General features: G+C 36.2%; 1 protein-coding gene across 7 annotated transcripts in view; it reads right to left on the reverse strand.

Moving 5' to 3' along the window:
- Window positions 1-7010, reverse strand: part of ZDHHC3 (zinc finger DHHC-type palmitoyltransferase 3) — a 44587-nt gene extending 37577 nt beyond the window's left edge. For 3 of the 7 annotated variants that reach the window (XM_039336109.1, XM_039336111.1, XM_039336112.1), the window contains exon 1: window positions 3136-3423. The gene's annotated coding sequence lies outside the window, so the exon portion shown is untranslated. Of the gene's footprint in view, window positions 1-3135; window positions 3424-6881 lie in introns of those variants that run through there. The other 4 variants (XR_005555881.1, XM_039336113.1, XM_039336108.1 and 1 more) reach the window with 3 other exon arrangements.
- Window positions 7011-7117: the final 107 nt, after the last annotated feature.

Genomic DNA, 7117 nt, shown 5'->3' on the forward strand with positions numbered 1-7117 from the left:
GACACTACGTAATTACATTATATAATTACATTGTGGATAAGTGTATATTATCATTTTGTATCATTATGGTTCCTACAGAAGCTGTAATACCCTATATACTACATACCATTGAAGTTTATTAAAATAGCATTATCCCAAGTTTTTGGAGTGGGTTTGTCTTGTTAAATTCAATGCCCTTATTGCACATACACTCCTCAAATTTTCACTCTCTTGTAAATTGCTAAGGGATTTCAGCACAGCATTTGTTTTTGTTTTAAAATGCAAAGTGCACAACTTATATTTAGTAACATTTTCTCATTCAGCATCAGAAAATAAATATTGTATTCGCAGAATAAAATCCACAAGCTCCATTTGAACTGGCCAAAAGGACGCTTCTTGACAAATAAAATTTTAGGGGAATTTATTTTTCAATGCTTTATTATGAATTTTACAGTCCAAAAGCAGTTTTGAAAATTGCTTATTAACTTTTCAGCTATTAAAATCTTGGAGTAGACAGCACCAAAATTCATAGCGAATACAAGGACTTACTTAAAAAATCAATTATTCAATTATTTTGAATAAAGGTGATTGGAATGTCAATTCTGGAAATTTACAGAGTAAAAATTCAAATAAATTGAAATAAAAGTTTGAGATTAATTTTTAGAATCCTTCCTATGGAAAATGCTTTTGTTTTGAATTCTTTAAAAAAAATAGAATGGGATTTTGAAGGTGGGACACTAGGGCAGGGGTCTCCAGCCCCCAGTCCATGGATTGGCACTGGGCCGTGGCATGCCAGAAACTGGTCCATGCAAACAAGCAAAGCCCCATCCGCGGGATGCAGACAATACATGAAACCACGCCCTCTCTGGGCCGCCGAAAACCCTCTCTCCACAGAAGTGGTCCCTGGTGCCCAAAAGGTTGGGGACCTCTGCACTAGAACATCGATATCCAACCTTTTGGCTTGCCTAGGTGCACTGAGGCAAGAAGACTGGGGTCGCATATAAAATATATATATTATGTATATAAATCACATAATACTATTCAGGTTTACAATCCTGTGGGGGCTGCATTACTACCGTAACTGTCTATAGCCACATGTGACCATTGGGTCACAGTTTGGACACAACTATATTAAAGGAACCCAGAAAAAAACTAAAGATTACAATTAAAAGAGAAGAAGATTTAAATTTGACTTACTAATACAGAGTAAAGCATTAGACGTGCTGAAGGATATTTGTGAACAGCGGATTTGGAAGTTAATTTTAAAAGTGTATGACATTATAGACAGACTATGTTTAAAAGATGTAATGGAAGAGAACAGACTTCTAGTTGGGATCTCGCAGTGATGCAGATATAGGAAAACGGGGATCCATCTTTAGTGTATGGTTTCGCCCCACTGAGGGACCCTGGAAAGGGTTGATAGTTGCCCTGTAGAGGTGGCAAGCAAGGAGGGGACTCTCGTTGATCACGGGGGGTGGGGGGGGTGGAAGCCACCCCATTTGATCCAAGGAAGCCCTCCAAACCAGCGGAAGAAAGACTGGCTGCATTTGTGTAGCTAGTCCAAAGTTGTCAACAAGCACTGCCAAGCAACTTTACAGCAACGTGGATGAAACTGGATGAGACCTGATCCTTTCTTCATGATTTTAAGACCTCTTCCTGAAAATCTGCCCAAAGCGTTCCCCCCCAATGAAAGAGGAAAAGGGAATTTCCATCCTACTCTCTCAGAAAAGCAGCGAATTAATACTTGCAGACACTGGCGAAACCTATAAGACTTATCTGGAATTAAAATATACTTATAACTTGAAAATTTGGGGACCAAAACTGTTTTTAAGACTTTTTTTTAAAGGAAGAGAAACAAATTACACTAGACAAGACTGAGACTAATCTAAAAGTGAATTTAAAATGACAGGCTACAAGAAGGATCTAGAAAAATACGCTACATTGAATATACAAATGAAACAGTAGTGTCTTAATAATTAAAAGGGATAGACAAATAACAAACCAAATGAGTATTCGTGATAACTTTCCTATATTGGATTTAAAAGAGTTATTAAAGCTTTGAAGAATTTTGTGGAAAGGGACTAAACAACTGCAAAGAAATGAAGTTCTAGAACATTATTTGAAAAAAAAATTAAAGATCAAGATAGTTAAAATAAAAAGGAAAGAATATAAAGTTGCTTTATTTGATCAGAATTAAAACAGATAATTTTGGAACCCTTAATGAACTTTTGGTGGATTAAACAAAGTTTTAAGGAGTCAATAAGAGATAAGAGATGAGATATGGGAAGAAGAGATTACTTGTGGCATTCTAAAAAAAGGCAACAATAATTGTTTATACTTGTTATTTTCCTTACTATATTGTTATTTTTTTTCTTTCTATTTTTCTTTTCTATACTTTCTATTTTTTCTTTTTTTCCTCTTTTTTAGTTACATTTTTATTTTTTTAATTGTAATGTTTAATAAAATTACTATAAAAATATAAATTGATGAAAATGACAATCCATCCCTAGGAATAATGAAATATTCTATTTAATTATCAAAGTTATATCCCATCATAATCATATAAGACTCTTGGCAGCTCATAAAGATATGAACTGGTAAAAAACGCTTTGATGGAGGCCAACTACAGAAATCCTTTTATCTACAGTGAAGACCACACCATCTATTTACTCCCAAATCTCCCAATCTGGCTGAACATATTGGAAAAAGGAAACATAATTTGGCAGCCCAGAAGCACATACCTTTAGACTTTGGATTCAAAGCATTCAAATCTAAAGAAAAGGAGCTGCATCAGATAGCGAGACATGATTAGAATCCCAATAGTATTAGAAGGACATGGTCGGGCCCTCTTGACTCTCTGTGTTATTGGTCTTTACCTCGTCAAATCCATACCGCCTACCCAACCAGAGCCCAAACTACGGGCTTCCTTGACTCACTCCATTTCTCTTACTCGCTCACTCAGGCGTGCGAGGGGCATATCCACCTGCAGGGCTCCCGTCGCATGTTCTCAGTTACAGAAAAGGCAACGTTGTCGGTCTTTCGCTCGTTAGCTCAGCGCTATCTCTTGATGCCCACCTACCGCTTTTCCCAGCGAGCTCAAAATCCCCGGAATAGAAACATTTCCTACTGGACGAGCTCTTCCTTTCTTCAACTTACCCAAGCTGAAGATGAAGCAACACGCTCGCCGATGCCGCCCCCGCTCTGCCAGCAGCCCGCTTCTCCTGGCTCGACTTTCTACCGCCCAGCACAACGTTCCATTCGTCTGCTCGGAGACGGGGAAACCAGCCCTTCAACGCCCAACCCGGGGCTCCTTGATGAGAGATCAGGCTAAGGGTTACCCCCCTCCTTTCGCAGCTTCCCCATTCGTGCTGCGAAAGAAAAAGGAAAAACCAGGAAGTGAGTAACGCCGAAATTGCCACGCCCTCACCCTCCGCTTCCCCAGAACCGGAACGCCTCCCCCCCACCGAGGGAACAGACCGTCTCGAAGGAGGCGTGCCGGTCACTCCTGCGGCAGCTGCATTGTTGGTGTCACGTCCTCCAGCAACTAGCATTGCGCTCATTGAATAGGGGCTATTGACTGAACTAAAGTACTCTGAGAGTTGACCCGAGTTCATCCTCACTTTCCACTTGACACAGGCAGGGTAAGAAACACAGATGCGACACAAAGCTTTCAATATTTTATTACCAGTTATCCTTAAGGTACATACTTAGCAGAAAATGCCATTTGTTTCAGTTGCACTTAATATTTAATACGATTAGGTCGAAGAACACTGAATACAGTCAAGGAAGATTATACTGATAGGTAGAGGGGGAAATGTTTTATGTATAATTAAAGATGACAAAATATTAAATTAAAATACTGGGAATACTTAAATATCAATAATTGCAATATTCAGTATACTGTAATGTTATTATCAAAGTCTAGAATTAGACTTCTTCAGATGCTAAAAATAATTTGTGCATCTTGTAGTATAATTCATCTTGATGTGTGGGGGGAAGCGGGGAGTCCTATTTGCTGATAGGAATATTTACTGATTAATAATAATTATTTATTAATACTATAGTGGTCTGAGATGCCCTAAGACAGCAAGCAGCATGTCTTACAGCTTAGGCCATCTTAATATACTAAAAATATACTACAAGTAGACCATTCATTTAGTGACCATTTGACGTTACAATAACACTGAAAAAAGTGACTTATGACTGTTTTTCATATTTACGACCATTGCAGCATCCCCATGGTCACATGATTAAAATTTGGACACTTGGCAACTGGCATGTATTTATAACGGTTGTAGCATCCTTGGGTTATGTGATCACCTCTTGTCATCTTCTGACAAGCAAAGTAAATGGGGAAGCTAGATTCACTTAATAGCTGCTTCAAGAAAGGTCATAAAATGGGGCAAAACTCACTTAAATGTCTTGCTTAGCAATGGAAATTTTCGGTTCAGTTGTGATTGTTGAGGACTATCCATATTAGTAAATAGTAGCAATCGTACCCTATTACATATTTTCCAAATAAAAAGATTTGTTTCACATGTTGCTTTTATTTTATTGAAGTTTGCTTTTATACTATTTTATACTATTGATTTTAAAAAATACAGACCACAAAAATATACTGTCTGGAAAGATTGCACCATTATAAAAATCTGATTAAAAATAAATTTAAAAGGATCCTACAGTGACAAAAAACAACACAATCTTAAAATAATATAAGGCTGCATAATTAAAAAGGAATTAAACTAAAGACCAATACTAATTTTAAAAGTTAATCAGTATCATTTTTAGTATATTTTGCACTAAAGTTAATTATAGTTTCTGGTCGCATCAGCAGCCAAAAAATACATTTTAATAGTTAAATTTAGAATCACAGCAGTAATAGTCTGTTTGGAAGCATCATTGCTTCAGACATGAAGGCAGTGCAGAGTGGTGAGGATAGCTGAAAAGATCATTGGCAGTTCCCTCTCTTCCATCCAGGACATAGCACAGAAGTGTTGCTTGATCAGGGTCTGTAAGATTGTCTGGGACACTACACATCCTCTTCACGACCTTACCTTGTTACCTTCTGGGAGGAGGCTTCGTGGTATCCGAAGCAGAACATCCAGATTCAGTCACAGTTTTGTTCCATGTAGTATTAACCTTGTGAATGCTAAAGCTTCCTCCTTCAGTTATGTATTCAAGATAATGATTAATATTTATATGTTACTTATATGTAAGGGTGTAGGTCTATACATATGTTGTATATAGGATATTTAAAAAGGTTTATAAAACCTTACCCCTGGATCATTGTTTTTGTATTGTTGTTTTGTTATGTTTTATGTGTTTTTTATTGTTAGCTGCCCAGAGTCCTTCGGGAATGGGGCGGCTTATAAATTTTAAAAATAAAAAAAAATAAATTATGTATGTTCACTTCGAGAGCAAGCAACTAAATTTCATTTTTAATTTGTGTGATTGTGCAGTAAAAAATGACAATAAAGGTTATCTATCTGTCTGTCTATCTATCTATCTATCTATCTATCTAATATAGCATATGGTATTCAGGAATAGTATATTAATCATAGTGGCCACACAGATTATCTGGAAATCAAGAAAATAAAATGAACCAGCAGCATATTACACTTCAAACTATTTTTTTAAATGATACCATAATTTATTTAGAATCGGTATATTTAAAGATAATGTAATGTAAAGGAGAAACAGAATTAAATGTCACAAAATTAGGAGTTTGCTGGCACCGTGTTGAGTAACCATTTTTATTAAAAGGCACACCTTTTCATGAGCTCATTTCATTTATGCATCTGATAAAGTGAACTGCAGCTGACGAAATGTGTCCTTTTAATAAAATTTGTTAACAAAATATGCCAGCATAATCCTGTTGTTTTCTCATCATAGATTAACATAGGTAAACTGGCTGTTACCATGCTACTGATGCTGTTGCAGCAATGTTAATGCCAGAAACAATTCCAAAACAAGAAGATATACAACATACAGTACTCAAAATGACTTTTGCCATTATCCAAACACTGTAAGTTTTTCATTCCAATTTGCAATTCAGGTCAGGAACTCTGTAGCAGATATATTGGAAAGTTCTGTTGAAATAAATGTCTACATAGCTTTGGTTAAAAGAATAGCCTTACTATAGTTACTATAGTTACTGAAAGGAGCAACACTGTAGTTATTTTACCTCAAATACTGTAATTCTTTTAAGTTGGGGAAAGATATTTTAAGAGACTGTTTGTGATAATGGAAAGAGATATATTCATCTACCTAAGCTTGGGTGAGAGAGGCAAGATTATCTTAGTTATCTATAAATTGCAGGCCCATAACCATGGATAATATAAGTGTAATATATCTTTCTAAGGTCAATATTCCACACTTTTAACTAAAAAAATTATAATCTATGAAAGCTTTTTCCTAAAACATTTAGAATTACATAAAGATTTTATTTTTCCTGCAAAGACAACTAATTAGAAACTTTAATATGGCCTTGATTGATCAAAATATGGGGGGGCATTATTTACATTAATATATTGCTATATTATACATAAGAGTATGGAAAAGAAATCATTTATCCATTATTATGAACATCTTTTTCATATACTGAATTCATATTGAATACTGAGTATCGTTCAAAAGGCCGGATGATAGAGAGCATATGTGAGATTTATTAATTCTGCATTGCAACTATTATGTTTAAAATTTTAAATTCTGAAAACGATTGTATTCGGGATATCTTAGAATGCCTTCCAGAATAACTTATGCATTACCTTCAGTCTATTCTATTTGCATACCAAAGCTACTCATAAATTTAGTCATAGTATACTCACAAATAAAACCGTAATCCAGCGTACATTTATTTATTTCTTAAGCGATCGACTGGATTTATATCTGATTAAACATACCTACGATCGGAAAGAAATCCTATGACATTTTCTTTCCTCCTTTCGGTCTAGGAGAAGCACCCTCCCGCCTCTCCAGAGACGAACTGCAATGAAGACGGGAAATCCCAGGGTTGAGCTTCCCTCGCCATCCGTGACGTACAAGGAAGGAACGAATCATCCAGTGAGAATACGCGAGGGATGCCTTCTCCGCGCATTCGTAACAGAAATGAGAAGAAACAAAAAAGCTGCGACGGGGA

Source organism: Crotalus tigris, unplaced genomic scaffold, assembly GCF_016545835.1.
Source record: "Crotalus tigris isolate CLP2741 ecotype Arizona unplaced genomic scaffold, ASM1654583v1 scf7180000017666.27876245, whole genome shotgun sequence".
Lineage (NCBI taxonomy): Eukaryota > Metazoa > Chordata > Lepidosauria > Squamata > Viperidae > Crotalus > Crotalus tigris.